At 41.3% G+C, this 27,041-nt stretch overlaps 1 protein-coding gene across 4 annotated transcripts in view; it reads right to left on the bottom strand.

Annotated features, from left to right (window-relative positions):
• ITPK1 (inositol-tetrakisphosphate 1-kinase) overlaps positions 1 to 27,041 on the bottom strand; it is a 158,496-nt gene that overhangs the window by 114,775 nt on the left and 16,680 nt on the right. The window lies entirely within an intron of this gene.

Here is a 27,041-nt window from a genome sequence, read left to right as displayed (position 1 = left end):
AGAATTCAATATCAAGTTACTAAAAGTACATTAATCGGTGTCTTGAAACTGATGTTTTACCACAGCCTCAAACTATGTAGAATAGCTGGTTTTTGGACTTAGGGATGGGGGTTTTTTAACATCCAAAGTAAACAGTTTGGACTAATTCCCCACAGCATCTAGGACCTCAACATTATGGTGAATGACAGTTAAAAGAGAAAATGACTATCAGGTTGTATATCATAGTCATGGCTAAATTAAGCAACTTATTTTTGCTGTCTGGTTCGAGTGACAGACTGAAAAATGCCAAATGGAATTTACAATTTCAAAAGTAAAAGGCAATCTTTCTATCCGTTTCAATAGTCTAAGAAGTTATTAGTGCATGCAGTGAAGTTCCTTTTCTTAGACATGAGAATGTTTCCCTTCAAAAATTTCCCATATAAAGAAGGGGCTAATAATAATAATAGTAATAATAATAATATTAATGTATTGCTTTGATATAAAAAAATAAAAGTATTTTCATAGAAAAGCAATACATTGGCATCAAAGGGAGTTTATAAATATTAATGCATCAGAGCAAAAACCTGCAGCCACTCAAGACTTTCCCCCACACTGAAATTATCAGACATGAAGAAAGGCACCGGGCAAGCAATACCAAAGCAAAGCATGAAGACCAGCCAGTACGAGCCAGCCACAACCTCATGGACAGCCCATTTCGCCTCCTGGCACAAAGGCAAGCTCAGCTCTATTGCCTTAGCTTTTCCATCAGCAGAATATTCTGTGTTTTTGTTATTAAATATTTGTGACAATCCTTGCTTTTATTATTTTTCATCACTGATGGACTCCACCTTATTGTCTATCAGGGAAGCAACCAAGCAGCAACTCCAACATTGGGGTGCTTGCTCCAGGGGCCCCAGCTCACAGCCACAGCCATCAGTGCACATGGAAGTTGCTTGAGGCCATCTGAAACCCAGCAAGATTTAGCTGTAACAGAGGGACTTTTTGTGGTTTGTTTTTTTGCACACAGATTGTCAAATAAGCAATTAATCAGAGTAATTTTTACCAATTTGTATCCAACTATACTACACTTCAGCAAGCTTTTCCCCAGTAATCAGTATTTTGAAAAGATTTATGACTGAAGTGGATCAAAAGCTGGCATTTGGGGGAGGGAGTTCTCAATTTTCTCAGTCTGTAAAGCACCATAGATCCAAAGGAGAAGGAAAATAGAGTGCACCTTTACAATCTGGTAGGAACAGATAATGTAGTATGGGGGAGAAAATATCTCACCTAAAACTCTAAGTGCTTTTCAGGTGGGCTGTAAAAAAAACTCCAAGACTTTGGGCTGTCACAGAAGACTGTCCAAGTAGGATAAAACCCCACAGAGGGCAGCCACATTTGCACATTTCTTCTTTGTTTCTATAAACAGTAAATGGTCTGATCATACATCAGACACTACAACACCACAAGTGATTTTTACCACCTCAGTCACACACAACATTTGGTAGAACCATCTGATCTTATCCACATCTTCCAAGCATTATATCATCACATTTACAGGCATTAAAAATGCTTCTTAAGAGTGCTGTATCAGAACAAAGTGCCCTGATACTGACTAGAAAATAAGAGAGGACCTTGGTAGAGCAGCAGCAGCATCACTCTGGTATTCACCTGCAGTGCCACAAATACCCATTACAACAAACATTCACCAGCAGCTCACAACAAAGATCCAGCTAGAAACCCACCAATCCCTTATCCTGCAAGAGCAATGACAAAGTGAAGCATCCAACACCAGTGCTCAGAGGTTCAAGTAGAAGGGAGGAAAAAGCCATGAAAGAGAGAAAACAGGCACTGCAAGCAGTAACCAGGGGAGATAAACTGCCTTTAGTTACTAAGTATTAAGACAGAGTTTCAGTAATGGTTTAATGAAATATTACAGGGTTACTAATTTCAGCATTATAAAAAACAGTTAGTGCAGAAATAAAATCTGTGTATCCCAAGTTATAAAATCCATAAAGTCAGTAAATACAAACTCAAAAGGATCTGTTTTCTTTTTAAACTAGGCATTTAAGATGGATCAGTGCTGCTGAGCTCTGCCAGACTCTTTTCTTGGAACGAGTGACCCCAGGTTCTGGGAGCCCATACTTGCTGCTTTCCCAGCAGGGACATAAAACCTTTAACCACAGCCTTTCAAGAGAAAAAAACCTGAAGAATCATCAGTGGGAAGAAGGAATGATTAACAGAAAAATTATTAAAGGCAATGAGTTATTCATCCTACCAGACATTCAGAGACGTATTTAGTACCTGATGACAATTAAGCAATTGGGCAGGGTTCAACCTCCAACCATAGGCTTACGCCACCAGACATCATCAGCTATGGTAAGCAGACACACCATGTGATCTCTTTATAACCTTATTAAAAACCAGCCTCAAACCAAGCTGTTTTGGCACTGTATCTTCCATTACAAGACATTAATTTCCCACAGGTCGGAGTCCTTCAAATTTGCAGGCTAAATTGTTCCAGGATCGTCCCTCAGCTTCAATAAACGGCTTGTTTCCTCAAGCACTGCAAAGAGCACGTATGTCCTTTCTGTTCCCAGTTCCTTTGTCTCCCCACGACCCCAGTCACCCCAGTGTTAATATGACCCTCTGCAAAAACCAAACGCGTGACCCATCCCTTTCAAAAGTCAAAGGTCACGAGGCACCAGCGATGACTCAAAGAGACCTGAGAAGAGGCAGCAGAATCACGAGGCAGAAGGCAACATCCCTTCCAGGGACAGATACAGTATTTATCTTTATATATACAAAACTCTCACTGCAGGAGCTATTGGAGGCTTCTAGAAACCTTTGAACACAGTGGGATGGCTCCTATGACTGGAGAGTTGGAATGGGAGGATACCAGCTCTTTAGGAAGGACAGGCTGGGGAGACAAGGAGAAAGTGTCACCCTCTATGTCAATGAACAGTTGGAGTGCATGGAGCTCTGCCTGGGAATGGATGAGGAGCTGACTGAGAGCTTAGGGGTCAAGACTAAATAGAGGGTAGACAGGCGACATCACAGTGCTGGTCTGACACAGGTCACCTGACCAGGAAGACTGAGCACATGAGGCCCTGTATGGACAGACAGAAGCAGCCTCACATTCACTATCCCTGGTCCTCATGGCGGACTTCCTAGCAAAATCCATGGGGCAGATCCTCCTAGAAACTATAGGAAGTCATGGAAAATATGGAAGTGATTGGTGACAGCTAGAAAATTGTGCCTGACAAATCTGGTGGCTAAAGGAAGAGTAACTCATGCCATCTACCTGGATACGTGCAAAGCATTTGACACTGTCCCACGTGACACCTTTGTCTCTAAACCTGAGATGTGCCTTGATGTTCTGAGAAGGAGCTTCAGCTGCTCTCATCTTTACCAGATGAGATCACTTTTTGCATGCTGCACAAACACCACCAGTCCAGTATGGCCAGCGAGACAAGGCTCTGCTGAGCCCCAGGTTGGTTCTGCTGGTCTCCTGCACACCACGAGGGAAAATCAACACACACGTCCACTCTTCTAAAGCCAAGGGGTACAGAAAAAAAAGCACGTCTGTCAAGCCAGTTTTCATCTAGAAACGGCTTTTAATCCACTAACCCTGAAACCAAATGCTGTACATCCACTGTAGCGTTCCAAGACTTTGGCAAACGGCCTTGAATAAACCTTTTGGGAGTTTTTATAGAGGCCAGACACCCACTGAGACATGCATGAGAAATGTGTAATACACAAAATGTTTTTTCACTTCTTGGATCTCTAAAAGAGATTGGGCATTTTTTTGGCACAAATTAGAGACGTATTTAAGTTCAGCAACTTGCCATGCAAAAATGAGTTTATTCATCTCCAGCCAGGCTTCAAGTAAGATATATAAGTGTCTGGGGCTTTTTCCTTTGTGCAAAACTTCATTATACAAGCGAAGGAAACTTAACATGTCTAGTCATTGAAGAAACCCATTTCCAACTCTCTTTTCCCCTCTCCATAAGGGATGGTCCTAATGTATTGGCATTGTACAAGTCAGACATCAAGCTTCCCTCAAGTTTCATCACCTCTGAGAGCACTTGTGATTTCTTGTCTCTTACACTCACCAAGTGACCACTCCTTGCATATGCAAGGAACAAATTTTCATCTATGGAATCAGAGTCAGACATAGATTCATGGACATATCCAACAACAGGAGTCTGTGCGGGGAAGTCACTGTGGCCAGATAGAGACACTGGCACAGATAGCAATCATGTCAAAAGGACATCCATGTAAAGGTTTAGCATATAATAAGTAAAGACATTCCTAGAAATCTTTTCCTCTCAAACTCTGCATCAGTTTAGGCTCACATAACTCTTCCAGTCAGTTTCTGCTTTGTTTGCTCCCTTTGAGATGCATTTCAAGCTTCAGCCTCTAGTTTGGGGCACTTACGAATGTAGCTGTTATTTCAAAGAGGACTGGCTGGTTAAGCCCAAAATAAAAAGCTGGCTCAAAGCAGTTTAGTATCATCTGAAACTGGATTTCACCTTTATTTCACTATGCAGCTCCCTCGAAACACTGTATGAATCACGTAAATGGAAAATGGAAAAGCACTTGGAATCTTAAAAGTGCAATTCTGCAGCCTAGTACTCTACTCGAGAGGAAAAAGATGTTCAGCAGAAAAAACATAGTACAAATTAAAGAAATTTGAATTGAATTGCTTTTCTCCATTTGAACAGATGCAGACATTAATACCAATAATGGGAATTTCCTTCCCCCGCAACTGATTCTTCTGCTCGAGTTTATGTAAACATAAATCAAAGAAAAATGATTTTACTTTGTTTGGAAGCCTCATTAGAGAGGCCTGCAACAAAATGAAAGTTTGGCTTTCAACAAGTGATGACCCATACTGTTTGAAAATATTCCATTTATTGACATGTGGCCAACTTCCCTGAGAAGGAACAGCATAGTGTTTGATAGCGCTACAGTGAATTATCTTAGCAATGTACACAAACTACACATGATCCTGGAAATGAAATAAAATGTCTGCAACGTGCAACGCTTGAGTATGGTCCTACTTCCAAGAAAAAGTATCTAAGTGGAGAGACAGCAAGTTAACACATGGGTTTTTTTTATAAAGCACACAGAATAATATTAATAGCTGATGTGAACATTGGGGCCCAACACACACCCCTGGGCAAAAAAGTTCAGGTGTGAGAACAGAGTTTTCCATTGATATCATTGGATAGGGCTGCAGTTTGAGGAGGTGTAAATCCAACAGATGGAATAAGGCACTGCTGCCAACCTCATAATATCAAGGCAATATAGGTCATGAAGATTCACAGAAATACACCAAAAGCTTTGGGCAGGGAAAGGCATAATTGTTACGCATAGGATCAGCCAAGGTCAGAAAGCGCAAACTTGAAGCTAGAGCAGAGATGAGACAGTGAGACAAAAAGTCTCCATCATTTACCAAAGTTTTTGCACCTGAAAAGTGAAAAACAGTATCTTTAAGAAATCTCCACCCTAGATGGTGAAAATTCCCTGTCCTGATGTCTAAACCACTTCAGAGAAGCACATCTATGTATGTGTTGCAAATATATCTGTTTTATCAGGAGTTTTATCTCCTTTATATTACAGTAAAGTTTGCTGTTAGAGAAAGACTAAAATTCTCCCCATTTCTTCCAGTCCATAGGCTTCTTGCTTTAAGCAGTAGCATTTGCATAGCTTTGCATGAACACTCATTTTCTTGTTTGCTTCAGTGGACTGAATACAGTGCAGTAAGAGGAAAAAACCCCAACCCTTTGATAAATCATAAAACACAAATACTGTCTGTTTTTTATCAAGCTGTTAGGCAAAATATTTACCCTCTGTAAGTTAAAGTGAATTACAAAGACAGAAGTTCTTCAACACAAATTCTGCTTGCTTGCAAGAAATTTAGAGCATCCCATCTCTCTGAACCACTTTTTTTTTTCTGATTAGCTTCAGCCCTTCTGCAGGCACCACTTTCGCCCAACTGGTCCCCTTCAGAGCTCTGTCTTGGGCCAATACCCACAACATGTGCCTTGCTGTCTCCCACACCTCTGACCTTCCATGGCACATCTCATTAGTCCTCTCACACAGACAGACACGAGGGTACACACACACACACACACAGAGGGTCCTCTAATTAATCCCGCCCTTTTTTTTCTTAACTCAGCCCAGACAGCAGCTGTTACACCCATCATTTCCATCAGTGACTGAGCACATGGGTTTTAAGATGACAATTTTCTCTGATTTGGCCAGAGCATGAAGGAGCTGATATACAACCCCCAAACTGCTACTACATTTTCTAACCAGACTCTACCCCAGCCCAGATTCAGACCTGCTGGGAGGTCTCTGCTACACTGGGAGATCCAGACGATTTCTTGGGCCTTCTCGGATTTTCTAGAAGTTGCCTCAGAAAGCTAAATTATATCAGAGCTGTGCTACTCATACCCTCATTCTCCCTTAAAAAAAAAAAAAAAGCCTAAGGCCAACAGTTCACCTGCATCTTTTACATTTGCTTCCCTTTATGGACTTAATCTAGATTTTCTGTACCTGCCCCTCCCCATTGCAGCATTGGTGTGATTACAACCCACTGATGAGTTTAAAAGATAACCTAAATTCCTCTTAAAGGAAAAAAAAAAGCTGAATTTCTATTCTAATCTACCAAATTACCATTGTCCTTATCATCACTAAGGAGGCGGACATATAAACAACTGATCCAGCTTTTGAGTGGGAGTTGGAGGCAGATGCACCAAGGCATAGTACCAGCTAGTTGTTTTCCTCTGGATTATATTTGTCCAGCACCACCCTGAAACTCACTCTTCAATCCCAATAATTGGCAGCAACTAATTAGGAAGGAAAAATGCAAGTAGTTTATTAAATGTCGATTACGTGTTTGATTACACATGATCACAGAACAAATCTCGCTTGGACAAGTATATTCATTTTCTCTTGCTCACTTCTTTTGTTTGTAGACATAAGAAATAGACAGTGAAGATGCTGCTGTACCATGCACTGGGATTTCAAGCCTACAGGTGACTGCAGAACACAAGGCAAGGAGAAGCTGACAATTCCTCTGCTGTTTCAGGCTGCTTTCCACATTGCTCATCATGGGATGCACATTACTAACTCTTCGTGTTCTCTCTTTAGGGTTTCCACATTTGACATACAGAGAATCAACTCAAAGATACTGCCAGAATTACATCACAGGTTAATTGGAGATACATCAGCATAAAAGAAAGGGACTTGTTACAACTTTTAAATTGCTGTAATTCCAAAACATGTACAAGAACTTAAAGAATCAGTCTACATAGGAAAAAAAATCTGCATTAAACAACAGCTTCAAATGAGGTAGAAAATTCTGATCTTAGATCCTTGAACTGTATCTAGTGAGTAATGTGACTTTTGTTCATCCCATTTATTGTCACTTAAATTATCAAGTATTAGTAAATGAAAATGACCGAACCATGTTATACTATTAAAATTTGCAAACGTACACATTTACCTCTTTATTCTTTATAAATAAAAATAATATTTGCTCAGAATATTTCCAAGAATTTTTGTTTGTGAAGGCAAAAGAAAATCCTTGAAGAAGTGTCTGTTTTTATACTCCACTAGCATATCTCTCTGCGACAGCAGGATTTTGTATCCAAAGAAGTCTTTTTCCCTGGCAGCATGTTTTCACAGCTCTTTGCACATCAGATCCCTGCAGTCAGCCGTGCTTCATGGCAAAGGAGGCTGCTCCACACCCAGCTTTACGTAACTCCCTTGCACACAGTTTGCTCAGCCTTGCTGACTTCACTCTTGCCCTGGGTGGGTATTATCTGCCCACATGGACTTGCAGAGTTTCATGCTTTATCAGCACATAGTCCAAGAGGTGCCAAATACACAGGCATCACCTTAAGGTCAGAAGCTAATCCAATTTAGCAAAAATATTCCTCTTCAAAATCATCCCAGCTGACCACAATTATAAAGTTGTGATGGTTATAAAATGATAATCAAAACCTTGTGAGAGTTGCACTTGAAGAGACCATAAAGCACCACCTTATTTGGACTACTCTCTTACATCTCAATGAAACACTACATCACCCCTAATTATTTTCTCTAGTTTCCAGACAAAACTAAAAAAGGTAAACAGCCAGGTTAGTATATTTTTTGCAAGAATAATTTGAACACCTACATTTTTTCCCCTCCATCTGAATTCTAGCACCACCATCCACATCGTGTAAAAGAAGTCTTCCTCCAGTCTGGCCTGCATGTCTCAACACCCCTGCCCCAAGGCAGTCACCAGCCAAGCATCCCCCTCAATCCCAGACAGCTCTCAGACCTGGAAGGCTGCAGACCAGCCAGCACATTCTGCACGGCAGCACTAACAACAGCCCACCAGTGACAGTCCCACAGCACCACAGCCAGCCTTGACTTCGCAGCAGGACACTCAAGGCCCGGTTTCAAGAGAAGACCAAATCCAGTGTAAAGTGCTAAAGTGCAAATTTTTTGAACCTACAAAAAGCACTGGCCTGCATATTGGTCAGACAAAATACCTACAGTTCCAATTACTAATTTCTGATAGTTTACAACAGCAGCCAAGTGCCCCAGGGCACTTTTAAACCACAGACCCTGCTTAGAGAGGTACACTACAGCTCCATTTATATCCCTGTCTGTCTTCAGCATATTCAGTCAGAAGTGACTCTGGAAAAGTAAAAGATCATTTAATTATGATTTTATTCCACTGTTTTCACACTGTGGTGTTCTCCTTAGAAAAATACTAGTAAGGTCATGCCTAGACTTTTTCGGAAGACTTTCCCTGGTTAAGATTAACTTCTCTATTCACACCACAAGTGGGTGAAAAAAGCCTAGAGACAAACAATTAGGAAATGAAAGAAAAAAATGTAAAACTGCATTTTTGGCCATTTAAGGTTATGAACTGAAAAAGAATGAATAAGCTCTTACGTCAAAAACAAATAAAATTTTAATATTGTTGACAGCAGAAATCTCTCTTTTTCAAGTAGTTCTTTGTAAAATATGTCACTATAACTAAGGCCCTAACCCACAGTCTTGCATCCTACCTTACAGTAAACTGCTTACAGATGATTCTAGAGATAACCTGTGTGCCAAACTTGCCATTAAACTTCTCCCTCTGCTCATACACAAGAGAGAACTAGCAAGAACATAATATCAAAGAGCAAGTTTCTTTTCATTTCTTCCTCAAAGTTAATCACTGCCTTGGCACTAGGTTTGCTCAAGATGTATTACCTAATGTCTCTACCCACGTACAGCCATACAGCTCTTGTGCTGTAATTAAATGGCACCAAGCCAAACATCACTGGTCTTGCACCTGTCTAGTAGCATAAGCAGGTAGGACATGCTTATGCTGTCGAGTACCAAACACCTCCACTGATGATGAACGTGCTCGGACAACACGGGCGACAGAAGTTGTGGATGAAGCTTGCCATCACAAACGCTTCACACACACAGCACAAGTTTGTATTTATTCCATAAGCCCGGATAAAAAAATTATTTTTAAAAAGTTAAAGTTAGAATTCAGTTTTTCAGTGGAAAGGTTTCATATGAAACGAGTTTTAAAACTGCAACCTCTGAGGAGGACATACTGAATCCCATCAATGCCTCAGTCAGGACACATTCCAGGGACAGGAGGGTAGGACTATAATCTCTGCCTTTCATGCTTTCCCTCAGTTTTACAGATGATGCTCTTTACCCTCTCACTCACCTCTCTGCTCTCTCACTTGGAACACCAAGGCTTCCACTAGCTGCATCACACAGGCTCAGGCTTAACAGTTACCCCAGCCACTCCTGCATCTCACTCCAAGACACCTATCTTACCCTCCTTCTGAGTTGTCATGAAAAAACCATACCTTAGAGAAGCAAGAGAGAGAGCAGAAACACAACCGCCAAAAAATCAATAGCATGGAAAATCTATGGAACACTGCCAGTCTGAGTATAAAATAAGAACAAACACAGTAAAGATCTCCTTTCCCTGATGTAAACATATGGTTTCGGAAGTCAGTACCAGTCCACAAGTAATCCAGAAAATCATGGTAAAAAGAAAACAGTCTTTCTCGCACCAGGACAACTCAACAACACAAACTTCCTTCAGAAGGAGCAGGAACAGCATCCCAACTTAAGTACATGGATGACTCTTGCCTTGGATCAGGAAGGGTGCTTACACGAGCTCAGAGCATCACACAGCAGGCAGCCCACTCTGATCAACATATCCATCTTCTTTCCTAGATGTGGCTCACAGCTGTTCGTTTGAAAAGCAACCAGGAGAGAAGGCACAGGGCCTTGTAGTCTAGAAAGCTTTCATACTGGTTTTGGCATTTTATTCTTTCCCATGAGACCACTCCTTGAAACCTTTACATACACAGAGATTAACTGACCACACTGTGTTCTGCAGACATGCTGTTTTCAGTCCTATGGATAAGACAACTGATGTAAACAGAGCTCACCTTAAAATACTAAACTTCTTCTAAAGCAAAGTAACTGCCTGCCTTGTTTTCACTTGGAAGGGTTTAGATTACACTGTTCCACTTTCTCTGCTAGTATATGATCTGGCCAGTGTTTCAGAGTCACATCCTGAACTCAAAAGCTAGACCAAAACACTGCTGTGCTGCTTGCTGGTCACTGGAAAGATGTACTGTGCTATTTCTCAAACATCATTTCAGAAGATGCATCAAATGATCCTATATTTCAGAAAATAACTATGCAGCCTTAAAATCTCCTAGGAGATCCAGGCCTCATTTAGAGGAGAAAAAATAGTTTCTTGGTACAACGGTAAACAGCAGCTTCTTTTAGAAAAACAGGCTGCAGACCATACCTGATCTTCTAATTTTTAAATAAGCATGACAAAACCAAGCTGTTACTCACTTCTGATGCAACCCTCAGCCAGCCAATCTTCAGTCTTTCAGATATTTAGGACAACTAAAAATTGTGTAGAATAAACACAAAAGAGTACAGACTTCCTGAAGAGCCAGTCCCAGTAAACAACCTGCAGATGTGAAAGAAAATGAATCACTTCTGAGAAGTGATTATTATATTTTTTTTCCAGTTCACAGATAGATGGGTAAGTTACACAGCACCTTCATAGATAAGCTGCTACAAGAAGAATAAAAGACTCCTACTTTGGGGGATTTTTTTTCCCAAAGTTCCTGTATTAGATAAACCTTCCCATTAGCATCGACAGGTTTAGGTTCAAGCTCAAATTTATTTGTAGCTCCCAGAGTTTTCATTTCCCTGTGTTTCATCAGGTTTTGTGTTGGAAAGTGCTCTACTTGCTCTATGTACAGGGTTACAAGGGCCTTCCTGGAACTCAGGCAGCCACACAAGAAGCAGAGAAAAATGTAAGCAAGAAAATAACCCTTATCACTATCACTGTCCCTTCTGCACTGGATTGGTACAGAGCCTCCTGGTTCCTTCTCGTCTTTGCTTTTCAAACCATAGTTTCACTTTCATCACAAATTAAAATTACCAAGTTAGCAAAGTCAGTGCAAACAGATGAAATCTTAGCTTGGCAAAAACTGAGTAACTACTTACTCTCCATACGATGAACTGAAAACATTCATTAGCTAAATAGGTCTGAAAGAGAACAGCAGTTGAGAGAGCTCAACAACTAGGTCTGATGATATTTCTTTTATAGAAATCACCAATGGGAAGCAGACAAGTTTTAACAATTTGAATTCTTAATTTTGAACCATGTGTTGGAGTAGCTAAATATGAATTAAGAGCTGCTGACAAATAACAAGATAAAGTAATAAACACATTGGTTCTCCTTTGAGATCTATGATCTATGAGCAATGCACACTCAGTTCAGCCACTCAACAGTGTTCTGACAGGTTTGTATTATTTCAGCATTTGACAGGCAGAAAAAGCATATTGGGAAATTCACTAATTTACTTAAATTACAGTGAAGCCAACTACTAAGCCAAAAGCCAGGCCTATTTTGCCTGCCAGGCCTATGCCTGATTCAAGGGTCTTTTTTCTATTCTCTCTTGGATAAGAGAGTATTCTTTGATTTGGAAACTCCCTGTACAACCCCCGCACCAGTGAATACATGGAAGACATCAAGATTTATACACATTTCAATTGTTTGCAGCTCATCTACATACACTTAAGACTTTACTCATATTTCAAAGCTGTCTGGGTAGTGTGCTTCAAAAAGCCCTCATAGTCAAACTATACACTTACAGTACAGAGGGAAAGAGCCACCTCTCAGGATTTTTTGGGACTGGCCTTGAAAAAATGCCTCAGTTTCTGTAGGCATCCAACACCAACATCAGACATTTTGAATAAATAATTAAATTTCCTGAAGTGCTGGAGAGGGGGGAAAAGGCATGGGAAAGAATTTTCACTTTCAAAGGTATACAGAGAATGAGAAAAACTTAACCCTTTAGTAGTTTTTATTTCACCAAAAGGAGGTCAAGTTTTACTGAAAGAGAACCTTCATCCCTCCTCTTACAGAAGGCTCCAACAATTATCCTCTCAAAGCCAAAGCAGCTGCTGAAAACAGGCCCACATAGACATTAATGTTTCAAAGACCAAAAAATATTAAACCAAAACATTCTCCAGCACAAGTCTTCCTTTACTGTAATAATCAATCGGGTTAGAAAAGACCTCCAATATCAAGTCCAACCCTTGATCCAACACCACCATGGTTACTAGACCATGGCACTAAGTGCCACATCCAGTCTCATCTTAAAAATCTTAAAAACCTGGATGTTGGATCAAGGGTTGGACTTGATGATATCGAAGGTCTTTTCCAACCCGGTTGATTCTATGATTCTATGATTAGCAGCACTGCTAGACTGCTCCATTCTGCCTGGATCTGCCACAAACAACAGGCAATCTACTTCAATTTAATGGGAGAGTGAACAAGGATATTTCATATGGACCATGTACATTTTCCAGAAACAAACACTTTGTGTTTCAGGTTTCACTGCCAGCAGCAAGTGTGCTAAAAATCTATTCTTACAGGGAGCTTTCACACCCACATATCAGTCAACATAAGTAAAGGTGGCAGCAGCACTAACAGGAAACTCAAATACTATACTTGGTCCTACAAAAACAAATTTCAAATTACTCCACCGGATACTTCCCTGGGCCAAGCAGGCATTTAGAGTATTTTTAATGGCACCAGGGTTGAATGTTTTAATTACTACCTACCACATTTTTGATTCTTGGCCATCAATCGTTGTTATCAAGCCATGACATCTTTAAAGTGCCTGCTCTCAGAAGCTATGGTACAACAAAGCAAGAACAAACCAGCAAAAGAAATCCACGTTGTGATCCCAGGTTTGCCACCAAACTTGTGCCACTGTGAACAAAATCTATGTCAATTCCTGTCTCCCAGGTTTTCCATTAAAAAAAAAAATAAATCTGAACACCAGGTATATCCAGTTCCCAAGGAATCCAACTAGAGAGATTCCCAACAGCCTCAGAGGGAGCTGGATTAGGTCAAGATCTGCAAACATGGTCAGCTCTCACCAAAGTCAAGAAAACTCAGCACCTTAAAAACTAGGAGCTTTTGAGAATCTCAGCCTAATTTGAATGCAAGACTTACTATTTTAGGAATAAGCACTTGTACACAGAACTTGGTCCCCATGTAACTTGTCTATGGAACAAGATTTAAAGATCTTGATCTTACATATCAGGAAACAGCTTTGCCCCAAAAGAAATCTGTGGTAAAGTCATCCTAGAACAAATTACTTTGTTTCCAAAGTCTTTACCCAAGCTAGGAATGAAGCATTTTAATTATTGTCTCCTAATTGCAGTTAGTGTAATTTGGGGTGGGGGGCAGAGAAGAAACATGCTTTTCCACAGTCTGCTGGTATGAAAGCTGACCAAAACAAAAGTGACTTTAAAAACACACATTGGCTGTAGTAAGTGTTCTAACCATGTTCTGTGGCTTCAGAAACACATTTTCCTCTTTGAACAAACTCCCATATCCAGTTCTACAGAACTTTTTCACAATGACAAACAGGAGAAACTACTAACAAGGGGAAATCAGGGAAGTTATTTGTTAATAAATGAACAGTTACAGCATGTCAGACTGAAGGTCCCATTTACTCTGCCTCTAGCTGTTCTTCTGTTCTATAGCCAAAGACACAAAAGAAACATCCCAAAATACTGTTTTCCTTCAGTGATTCTCTTGCAATCAGAGCTACACTGTTTCTTTGCCACTGCAAAAAATACTAAGGGAACACCTGCCAAAAAGGAATAGGATTAAGCATGACAATTTAATAGATTATTCAAGACAAAGGAGAGATCGAATCACAGCACAAAAGTATTGTGCCAACCCCCACCCAAAAAATACCTATTGTGAACAAAGATGTAGCCCTTCGCTGACCAGGAAACTGCTACATACAGTAGCACAAAAATGAGAAATGACTTACTAGAAAAGCTGGAGGTTGGCACAGCACACCTGGAAGTGACAGTCTGCTGCAACTATATTTTTCTCCAATGCACTTGAGCTTATTTTATTTAGAGAAAAAAGATCAAACTCCCCAATGACCTTATGCCTTTCTCATTCAATCACTTCTGACTCTTCACAGAATCGTTGTGGGCTCTAATCCTTGTTGACTCAAATGAGTACTTACATCCCACCGATCTCTTAGAAACATTCAGCATTAAAACACAGCAACTGACCAGCATCAATCAAATAAAGTCTTCTCTACTCTCTAGAGACTTCTCAGGAAGACATGATCTATATGCTAAAGATCCATGTGGTTTGATTACAATACCCAGAACCAATGATAACCTCTGAAGGTAATTCACAGAAAAGCTAGCCAAGACAGGCTTTAAATTACATTTAGACCAGACAGTAATAAGATCCACTATTTTTCCTGCAAAAGAGCAAGTTCTGATCCACAAAAATGCTCTACCTTGCGGTGCAATGCTATTTCAAAACAAGTAATCCATCACTAGTGAGCAACAAAAGTGATGAAGATCAATGCCCTATACCATACATAAAGAGTAAAGCTAGTTACCTTGCACTAACAAAGTAATCAGAAGGGAAATCAGCTAAGAAGTTCTTGAAACAAAGTTAGGCCCAAACAAAAGCAATTTAAACTTTGGGATGCCTATGACCAAAGATTTTAAATTCTACCGGATTGTGGGAAAAAAACAAAAACCAAGACCAAACAAACCAAACAAAACCAAACCACCAAAATTCAAAGTACAAATTCTCCCATATGCTCAGAACTGAGGGCCTAACATAGCATTAGAGAGAGAAAGGAAAAGAAAATGGAGTTTCAATGCCCTATCTAGCAGCAAGTCTGTACCTTCTATTCAAAGTGTGCTAAACTTTTGGTTCTATACAGGCCAGGAGAGAGGTAAATTAAGACCTAATTTTCAAAATTCACTCCAACCTGGATAAAGTCCCTGGACTTTGATCTATTCCTTGAGACAGAAGGAAAGGTTACACCAAAATGTCAAGCCACAAAGTCAAAATATAACCCCATCTACCACTTTTCCACCAGCAAATAGATCTCTTTTCCTCCTGTAGCCCCAGCTTCCACTTGCACTCCATGCAACCAGGAACAACTAAAAAACAACAAACCATTTTCCTCCACAGATTAAATGCACTTTAAAAGGTGGTAGTTTTGAAAAAGAAAGCTTCTACCGAGGGACAAAGGGTGCTGTTCAATTCTATCATCACGTACTCTTTCCACAGCACACAGTGCTTCAACCCAATATGCCAGCAATAATACTTCCTTTTTACTCTTATGCTTTCCCCTTTTCTGCTACATACAGGGTGCAGGTCAGCAACTACAAGTTTGGGGTTTTTTTACACCATCAGCCTTTCACCAAAATAGTAGTCTTCCTTAGTTTTTTTTCCCTTTCCTCCCTCTTACACACACTTTTACAGTAGTTTTTCTTTCAGTGCTTGAAAACCACCAGATTGACAGCTCCAGTGAATTAAGCTCCCTCTTTGTCGGCAAAACAAGAGCAGCACCACAGGCAACCTCAGAACAAACTCTATCCTTCTCTCTCCATCCCTCCAACCAGCAAGCGTATCTGAATGCTGAGCTTCACACACAGCTCTATCATGCCACAGTGCCCTGTACAGTCTCTGATAACGTGGTTTATCCAGACTAGTTCAGAGGACACTTACGTTAAAGTCACACATGCTGGAAACATGATTCGACACATTTATCGGCACGTACCTGTGCCAGACAGCACAGCTACTCTAGAACCATGAGGCTGGGCTGAGCACATGCACATCTGTGCTCAAAGACTGACTGGCAAAGAAAATCCATTTTAGACAACAGTGTGAAAGAATGCTGAGTTGAAGCAACTCAAAGTCATACTTGAGACTACAGAAAGGCAATGTTAACTTAAAAATCAACAGGAAGACGAGAAAAACTCAATGTGCTCAATACCAGACAAAAGATGAGTGCAGATCTTACTCAAAAATTAATTGTACATTTGGCATAAATGCTAGAGAGACAGGTCTTCTCTTACTATTGCAGTCCTAATACCATGTTTCACTTTTTGAGAGTGCTCCTCTGCTGTGTTACCAATTCACCTGGTCAGGCAGCAAATGTGGATCTGGACACTCTCCTCTCTTCACTTACAAGGGGTTTATATGTTCCACAAAACCCTCCACTGTTGGTTGCAAGTCACAAATGACGAAGTACTAGATTAAGTTAGAAGACAGCTCCTAAACTGTACCCAGCTTTTAGTTCCTCCTCCCTTTTCTGCAAGTTTTTCTATTTTTAGCAGGAAAGTGTTTTCTTTTTGGGGAAGAACTTTTGACTTCTGAACTTCAAGACATCTTGACCGAAATGACCTTTTTTTTAATTAGTCAGGAGCCAGAATGCTTTAGTAAAATGAACATGTCAGCACGGCTGGGCTTCACGAATGAAAATTTGGGAAGGGCTCTATCCACATTTGTTACAAGAGCACTGGTGGCTAAAAGGGAGTGGTTTTTTTGTTTGTTAGGGTTTGGTTTTTTTGGTTTTGTTTTTTTTTTTTAAATCTGTAAAGGAATAGATATTACTTATTTTTAAGTGGATGTGTACATGTTCATTCCAAGCAAAATGAACATGTACACATACACTTAAAAATAAGTAATATCTATTCCTTTACAGGTTTTAAAAACAAACAAATAAAAAACCCTAACAAACAAAAAACCTCACAACACAATAGAAGCAACTTTGGTTTTACCTATACTTTTACTCACAACAAAACTGGAGAATTGCCAACAAGTGCCAATAGCTTCCTTATGTTCCTGTGATATCAGAAATGAAAGTGAGTTCAGAAATGCATTAAAAGGTTTATGTGGAGCAGATCCACCTGTGGCTATTGAACGTGGTACCACAGACACAACTGCTGCCACTGGAGCCTCTAAACAGTGACTGACAGAAGGCAAGAGAGTCTGCCAAGGGGAAGGTGAGCACATTTGCTCTGTGCCTCATACTTTCTCTAAGCATCTGCTTAGAGATCAGTCCCAGTTCAGTCCAGCTGGCTGGGTTCAGGTCTGTTTGGCTGCCCTCATGCTCTTCAGATGGCCTGTCAACCAAAACACCTCCAAGCAGTTAGAGCCCCGGCTATGGAACAAACACACTAGTGAACTTGTACGGGAGTAACCTCACTGTTACCTACCCCCTGTTACCCTCTCACCCTTCAAACACCAGCAAGGAGAGCCCATTCTGCCTGCACTGGTACCAGACCCCAATGATGGCAGGCAGAGGCGGCTGGATCCTCAGCCTGTAATTTCTCCTAAACTGAGACGAGACTTTGTAATCAAAGGAACAGCGTGTTCCTGAACAAAGCAGCATCTACACACAGCTGTATGACATACAGATAGAGCTAAAGAACAACAGTTTTCAGTATTTACATTCATCTCTGGTTTGTTTTTTAACTGCAAGGAAATAAACAAGTTTCTCCTCGAAGCACACACACGTATCCAGTCAGGTTTAAGTGGTCACTGCTGGATTCACTAAACCATACTATACTGCTGAAGCAGGCAGTGTTTCATAGCCCACTTATACAAATGACACCACCATTCTTGTAGGGAAAGCAGGTTGACAAGATAAGGAATAAGCCTAGTCATCACACCAATACTTTTAACCACTAAATTCATTTCAGATTGGCAGGGAGAAAGGACTGCAGTAGTGTGGCTGCCCATGGGGCAGGCGTGGCATTTCGTAAGTGAACCTTTATGATATCATTTCCTTCCAGCACCATTAATCACCCCAGACATCACTTGTTCTATCAGCTATTAACCAGTTGTCCCAACCCCAACATGCAGATAACTTTATCAAGGTTAGGCAGCAAGTCATTACTAAGCACTACAACAGGCAGTGCCAAAGGCCTTGTTTCCAGAGAATCCTCTGAACTATTTCCTCCTGGTGTTACAAAACACATTACACTATTACATGTACTTATCCAGACCTAGCATCAGGGAGAAAAATACAGAAAGTACAAAAAGTCAGCAGCACTTTAAATCACATAATTTCAGAAAAGCACAACTATGTTGCTTATGGCCAAAACATTCAACTCAAACCAAGTCTCTTAAAGCACTGATTTTTAGCCCATAAGTGCTCTTCGAGGGGGGACTCCCTCAGTGTGCATCAATGTTTGCAGTGTGGTCTGATGAGACAAACATGGGGCTTCAGAATGACAGCCAGGAGCATCCCAGCTTCACAGGTCAAGATTTAGTATGTCTTTTGCTGCAGACTTGCCTTATTCACTTATTTTTCCTCCTTTGCCAGTGGCACCATGCAGAATGCAGTTTCACAAGGCAGTGCCTCTGGACCTAGACCGAACATGCAGAATCAATGTGTCACAGAGGGAAAGGACTGGAGATAGTCTTGTTGACAAGGAGGAAGAAAAGCCTGTGAGGAGTGTGATGAAGAGCAAAAATAAGCCTGGTTTTGAGGAGGAAGGACCGACTTCAGATTTTTCCAAGCAAGCAAACTTAACTCAGCTGTATGTGATGAGACAAGACACTATAAATCTTCACTAACTGGCATCTCAGGGGAGATTAAACAGTTCAATGTGGACAGAACCTGCTTCCAAGTTCCGTGCCTGGCTCCGCCAATTACTTTCCTAAAGTGCTGCTGGAAACATGATTTTCTCCACTCTACAGATCAGAGCCTTGAGAGCCCTCAGAGCAACCTCTCAATGAGTGCACACCCTGCTGCCTGCATAGGTAATAGCCTGGTTGTGGGAAAGAACAGACTTCTGCTTTGGTTCCCAACTCACAGGAATTACTTAACAGAATTTGCATGAGTGGCAATCACACTCCAGCCAAAATAGCCCAAGCACTGCAGCTGGGAGGAAAGAGAATTACAAGTAACAACATTCTACTTGGAACTAAAGGACATCCCCTTCCACAAAAATCAGCCATTTTAAAAGCCGTTCCTAAAGTACATGGTTGTCCTCCAAACACAATTTCTCTCTGCAGACAGAGAGAATACTAACCAGCATTTTTGTAGTATTTGGACAGTATGGAAGTATCAGCAGTTTCCTCCTTGATCATATAAAGCACGTAACTCCTTCTGAGGAGAGTTAATTCCATCAGCACAAAACAAACCATTGTTTCAAGGACTGAACACTGAAATAAAAAATGAGAAAAAGGAAGATAACCAGACAAGAGATGGTTTGTTCCACAACACTGTGGCACAGATGTGCCCATCCCAGGTGGTTATTTTATCTGTTATCATGCTTATTTTAGTGTTTCACATGCACTGCTTCCTTCTTTCCTTGGAACATATTCAAGAATGTCATCTCACCAAAAAGTGTCAACAGTTGAGATGAATAGCACATTATCCAGCCAGTATCAGGAGATATGCTGTCAATTGGTGCTTCTCAGGTGCAGCATATTAAGGCAGAGGAAACACTGTCTGTCATCTCTGACACCCATTTCAGGCTGAGCCTATATATTCAAAAAAACTGCACACATTTAGAGTGTGTGCCTAGACTTCCCAAGTCATGACTCCTGAATTAGTGAAGGGACTTCAAGCTACTTAATGTACACAAAGAGCAGTTTCCAGGCTCTTACTGCACTATTACAGATTGGACCAAACCAAGAACAGCACTCACCTCAGCAAAGGTCAGTATCTCTGCCTTGAAACAGGACCATAGGCCCGTTTCATTCCCACCATGTTTGTCCAAACTGGTTGCAGAAGTCTCAAGCAACAAATTCCACTGCCTACCGAGACAATCACATTACCTTTTCCACCTTCCTATCATCCCTCCTTCTTGGCACAACTGAAGGCCACTACTTTTTGTTCTGCCTACAACTGGGGAATACGCTTGGCAAGGGATGGGGGGGACTTGTGTTGGGTTTTTTTTTCTTTCCTACAAGCTTTTTACAGTGTCTGAACATCTATCTCCAGCCTCTTACTTACGCTGAATAGCACAGTACAATACACTGTATTTACAAAACCTCAGATCCTTCTCACTGCTCTCTTTTGGGCACTTCCCAGCTGATCGGCCTTTTCCCTGAAATACCATGCCCCAGGCTAAAGGCAGGAGGTGAGACTACTGCAGCAAGAACCTTATCAGTGCTGTGCAGAATGGAGGCCCTACCTCATTCGCCTGGCAGGCTCTGTTTCGACTGACACACCCCAAGATGACATTCATTTGGGGGTTCCGGGGGGTTTTTTTGGCAACATTGTCAATCTGTATTCAGCCTGTGACCTGCAAAAGAATGCAGATCTGTCTCTGAAGAGCTGCCACCTGACCAGGCTTACTATTGTTCCTTGCTGCGTATCAGTTCCAACAGGTTGTGGTAAAGGGATGTTCCATGAGGAGGACGAGAACTTCCTGCACCTGAGGTAAATGATTGCTAGACCACAAAACAGAGTCGCTATGAAAGGGTGATTGTTACAGTCCCTTGTGTAGTGGAGCAGCTGCACTCTGTGTTTCCATGAAATGGTTCTGCAAGCATAACGCCGTAAGCTTTCTGTGAGAAGAACGCCTGCCAATAAGTGTTCCCAGACATTAAGAAAATGCACACATATTCAGTTCTTCTGGGATGTAAAAGTCTTCTCCACACACTACTGGAAGGAGGAGCAGGGACTCAGAAATACAGTGAGCTTTTCCTCCAAGAAATACATGGGGTTTTGCTACTACCTTCAACACCATTTCATGGTTCAGTGCAATTTCTACCACTAGGCTAGTTCTAAGTCTTTGTTAGAGTTGATGTCAAAGAAACCTACCCACCCATCTGGCCCCCAGTTACTTCTCATGATATAGTATTTCAGACTAACACAAGCAACAATGGGAGCTATTGATCAACACACATACATTTTATTTTTATGGCTTTTAAGGCTGTAAAAGCTAACTGGCACAAGCCAGACATTTAACAAAAGTAGTATTTAGGGTTTTTTTGTGGAGAATTGGGGTTAAAGAAAATCCCTTGACTTCTTCCTGGAAAAAATATGTAATATACTTCATGCCTACTATATAAAGAAACAGATTATTTTAATACCTTCAAAACAGGGTATTAAAATCTTAAATCTGTCTTAAAAGTCATGTTTAGGTTCTTGTGCACAGGCCATGGCACACAAGAGATTGCAAATAAAGTTTAGAAAAGAAAAAGAAAACCGTACAGATCTACAGCACTGAAAAAAACATTTATTTTTATGGTAGATTTACTAAACAGAGCAGTTTCTTATATATGCTAAAATAAGGCTTAACTATCTATCACAAATTAAATGGACAGAAGTTGAAGAACCAATTTAACTTAAAGAAAAAAACCCAAAACTATTTCAAGTCACAGAAATTTAAATTATGCATACTAATATTTTGATGGGAAAAAAAAAAATCATTGGTTGCTATATTCAGCGGATTGACCTGGTATCAGCATCAAAATGGTTTCATCATAACTCAGTGAAAAAAAAAAACAAAACCAAATCAACCCACCACAGTGATCTGTCATAATTGAATGGTCTTCAGCACAGGTGACATGCTCGACCAGGACCTACATGCCTAAAGTGCATAAAACCAAGACCTGCTGAACTGATGCAAGTCACAATTCATGAACGTGGTCTCAAGTTTCAAAACAGTCTTCACCAGTGCATGGCACCTAGGAATCCAAACTGGACCAAGATGCCTTAGCTTGCTGTGTGTCAAGGAACGCTATCAGTTTGTCATGGATAATCTCTCAAGGAGGAAAGATGACCATTTGGTTTGCTTACTAAAAATCAAGACAACTGGGCTTTACTAGGAGGCATAACTCAATTACCCCACTTCCATTGCTTTTTGTGGGCAGAATTTGAGTTTCTCAGAATTTCTATAATTTCCTGAGAACTTCCCTCTCCCAGATGCCCACCCTGCTTTTATGAGAAAAAACACAGCACAGTAAAATCCATAAATAATCTGGGTGTTAGGGTACACAAGTACAGTTCTTCTGTCAGTCAAACTGCAGGATTTATCATGACATGAGTTACCTCTTCAGGCAACTCTTTAACTCTTTTCCTATTCATTTTCTACATGCCATAAAGAGGAAATTCTGACTCATTATGAATATAGCTACACAGAAAAGCTACCACATTACCATGCAAACTGAAAGGCTGCACATGTGAATGCTTTTGCCCAAAATAACTGAGAGCCAGCTTATCATTCAGAATTGGGTGACTTTAAATTATCTCCTCTTGGATGAGGCATATTTCACTTCACATCACTGTAACTTATTCATGTTGCCATGCCCTTACTGCCTTGCATCTCCACAGCTCCCTGAAGAGACCATAGTAACAGCTGACAAGCAGAACAACTACAAAGGAAATGGAGGCTTTTACACAGTGAAGAGCCATTTGTAAACGGCTGCAGCTCACTAATCTTAACTGGTGCCAAACACAGCACAACTCATTTTCTGAGAAGATATATGCATTTTTCTGTACTACCACCACCATTCCTCATACACCATGAACAGGAGTCCTTTTATTCACAACATCCACAGAGACCTGGCAGTACACCAATGCATATTTTACAGAATGATAATGTGGGCATCCAAGAGTCTTTACCACCATCTGACATTGACAGAACATCTCTCTCATCTCTATAATGGAATGTGGCATCTCCATTTCCCTAACCTTGCATTAGTGCTCATGCACCTGCACACTGACAGCCATTCCGAGGTCAATGTGATGAGCAGGGAACTGATTGGATTGAGAGTCTTTGCCAACTGCATAACCACTAAATGCAGCTTGAGACAGAGAGTGAGTCCAAGCAGCTAGAGAAAGGAGGAACTGCTCCTTTCAGCAGCAGAGACACGTGACAGCATCAGAACTACACCTCACAGGCTCCTAAATTCTCAGTTATGAGCACCCAGAAACTTTGCCTTACTTTTTATCAGGGCATAGATACTCCGTATTTTGCCAATAGCCAGCAACCTAAAACTCTGATACCGTGCCATCATCTTGGTGAAGCAGAACATAAAGGCTCACGGGAAAGTCTACTTGACATGCACAAACCAGACATTTGCACACTGCAGTCCCACGAGGACCCTACTTGGGGAACTGCAGCCACAGCAGATATGCTGGAATGCAGATAACACAAAGCATGGTGTCCTAGCAGCTTTACTCAAAAGCACAGGACTTGGCAATAGTAGCTTCTTAATAACGACTAATAAATTCACTGACAACATAAGAAGCCTGTACCACATGCCCTGTTCCACACAAAAGAGCTCAATCTCACATCACAACTCAACTAGGAATACCTTCATATGAGCAAGGCTGAGACAGAAACGCTCCTCTCTCCACTGAAACTATACTGAGGCACAGAAAGGAACATAAAAGTTTTGCTCCAACAACAGCTTATGAAGTAGCTTATGTGGAAAAGAGTTCCTGGGCAGAACCAAAAACCACTTTGGGAAGGAGAGACCAGAACTGAGGATGCACCTCATCCCAAAGGAATGCCCCTGCCTTGGTGCTTCGCACATAGCAGGGAGGATGACTAACCTGGCACTGAGGAGGGAGCTCAAATTCCTCTCTATACACAGTGGCAGGTTCAGCCAGAGGACCAGAGTGAGCTTGGCCCATCTTCAGGTTCAGCCTCCCTTGGGAGGCACCAGCTGCAGGCTTCAAACCGGACTTCCCACTTGTCAGGGCAAGTGCTCTATCCTCCAGGTCAACAGCTCTTGAGGTACCATTCAGGGATCACTGATCCCCTGCCACAGGCCTGGGAAAACACACTGCCTTTTTGCTCACCATCCTGCTCAGAAGCCTGGAGATGTAGAGGCATTAAGGGCTGCACTGGGCTCTAATTCAACAATTGGGAACCACTGGTCTGGGCGATAAATGTGGAGGTAGATGCAAGCACAGGCACTGCCTTAATCTCCTTGGGCTGCACCTGGAAGGCACAGTCAAGGCTGTTATGCTCTACAAAGAGCACAGCTCAGGTAGGATGTATCTACTGTGTCACCCTGAGGACCAAACGTGGAGGTGAGCTCAATGGCCTTTGGTACAAGGAAGATTCTCTCAGGGATATAAAGCTTAGGCAATAGTCCCAAGACACTGTTCAGGCATGACAGCTGCCATGCCAGTCACACAGAAAGTTTCAAGGTGGATACAAACATGAAGAAAGTATTTCAGATTCTTGCCCAGTCTTTGCAAGCGGAAAGCTAAAAGCAGGACTGCCTATGCCCCAAAGCTGCACCTTAACTGCTGGTCCTCTCACACTGGCTCATTTCAGTTCAGATAATCTAACATAAAACCTGGAGATACTCTTAGGAGAGCAGTCCAGAGTCCAGCACTTAGACTCTATCACACAAGAGGATGATTCAAACAGATTTTGAAACGTCTGTCCATGACCACTCTAGGATGTCAGTGCTTTGCACTAGAAGTGGCTGCCCTGACAGACTGTAAAGAAATGAAGATTCTTATCCTAACAATACCCCTCATCTAAACTCAGCATGCTTCGGGAGTTCATTAGGAGGTTTCTCTTACTTTCCTGGACTATATAATTGCTTCATTACAAACCCGTACAAACAAATCTGAACTTTGCAGTCATCCAGAAAGTATATCCCTAGGCAACAGGCAAATAAATTCCAAGTAACAGTCACCATAAAGTACATAGAGAAGACAGACACATAGTCCACTCTAACACATGAATCACTGTACAGGAATGAGTACCTTTGTCTTGCTTTTTACCATATACAAGATTTCTGGTAAAATGTATGTTGAGCTTGGCACCACTTTTTCTACAGCTGAAAAAGCTTACAAACACACAAGTCATCAAGTAGATGTTATGCATAGAACACTTGAAATCTTTGCCTAGATGAACACAGCACTCCTCCAGTGTCAGTGGAAGCTACTGGGCAGGAAAATGGAGCATACAAAATATCAGTACAACTTGCTACAGTGACTGTACTTATCCTTAAACCAAATGTTTAACTCCACTTTTACAGAAACACTAATAATGCATTTAAAAGTACCAAAGCACGTACGAACATACATCTCTGTTCAATTTCTATAAATGGTACTCAAAGCGAGTTTAGCCTGTACAGGATGAGACAGACTAATTTTCACAAAGAAATTAGTAAAGTGTAGCAATAGAGACACTTCTGGGTCAACTTTTACAGCACCATGAAGACTTAAAACTATTAATAAAATTTGTACAGTACACAAAGAAATTGTAGATCCATGTTATGTAACACAAGTGTAAGGAATTTCTGAAGTAGAGAGAAATGAAGCAAAGCACCTAGTCAGAAAGAGAAACATGGGCAATGAGGGCAAAAAGTCAGTTTTGGAGATTGCTAAGCATAACAGTGTACAGTACATAATACCAAGAACGGAAGATAAATTACTACAAAAAGTTTTTAATGGATTTTCTGAGATTCTTCCTAAATTCTAGGCATGAAAACTAGCCTATACCAAACCTCAAGGCCCTAAAAATTACGTTTTTCTTAATAGAGGTTAAAGGGTATTTCTGCACATCAGAAAAACTAATCTAAAATCTCTCGGCAAGGTCAAAACTTAGTCCACAAGTACTTTGTTGGAGAATGACATAAAATTTAAAAAGACGTTAAACCAGAACTTGTGGCCTTTTCTTTACATTTTAAAAAATTGATACATTTTGCTGAAGTTTGACAGAGGAGATACAGAATGCCAAGTACACAAGCTGATGGAAAAGCTTCTGTCGCTTTCTCGAAACAGTTTTCTGTTTCTTTTGCTTCCTTCACCCTTACAGAAAGAAGCAAGTGCTGCCAACAGAAATTTCACAGGGATTGGTGTTTTTAGCATGACATGCTTTAATAAAGTACATTTGAAGTCTTGTAAAATATATTCTGTAAAGTTTGAAAAGACTTCACAGAAACCACCACACAGGTTATGCCGCAAATTTTTCAATTACAAAAACTCATTTAATATCCTTGTTATGAACTATTAGAATTAAATAAGTCAGAAAAAAACGTTATTCAGTATCAGAAGCTGTAATGCATGTGTCACAAGACCTTGGACCCATAACTTCCAATGAAATAATAAAATTGTGTAACATACTGCATAAATTATCCTCTAAGCTGTTCAGATAAAGTCTAAGTACTGCTTATCAAACTAACCTTTACCTCTGGGACTGCACAAAACAGACGCAGCTATACTACCTTCGGATGTCTCATTCATGTCTCAGGTGAATACAAGCTTATTCAGGGGTTTGTGGACCCTAATTTTGTATGTTTTCACATGACGTGAAGGAAAGTTATTCCCCGTCGCCTAACTCTTCCTAATAATAATTCGGTTCGTAACAAGGTCCGCAGAGATCCGGGAATACCAGAGACCTTTCGGCAAGCAGCGGGCAGAAATTAACGCGGGCGGGCAGTACCGCGGAGCCGTGCCGGGCCCTCGCACACCCACGGGGACGCTGCACCGCCCCCCCCGGATCGGGTTTCCCGGGAGCGATCGGCAGCACCCAGGTGAGCGGGAGGCAGGAGCGCACAGCCGCGGCCCGGCGGAGCGGGGTACCCGGGGCACGGCGAGCCCTGCGGCCCCAGCCCCGCTGGGCACAGCCGGCTCCGGGAACACGCACCGAGCACGGAACGCCCGCGGGCCATGGCCGAGCCCCGAGCGGCCCCAGCCCCATCCCGGGGC

Source organism: Manacus candei, unplaced genomic scaffold (genome assembly GCF_025592945.1).
Source record: "Manacus candei isolate 608988 ecotype Guabito, Panama unplaced genomic scaffold, ASM2559294v1 h1tg000067l, whole genome shotgun sequence".
In the NCBI taxonomy this organism is placed as follows: Eukaryota; Metazoa; Chordata; class Aves; order Passeriformes; family Pipridae; genus Manacus; species Manacus candei.
This window is presented reverse-complemented; position numbering and strand designations above follow the sequence as displayed.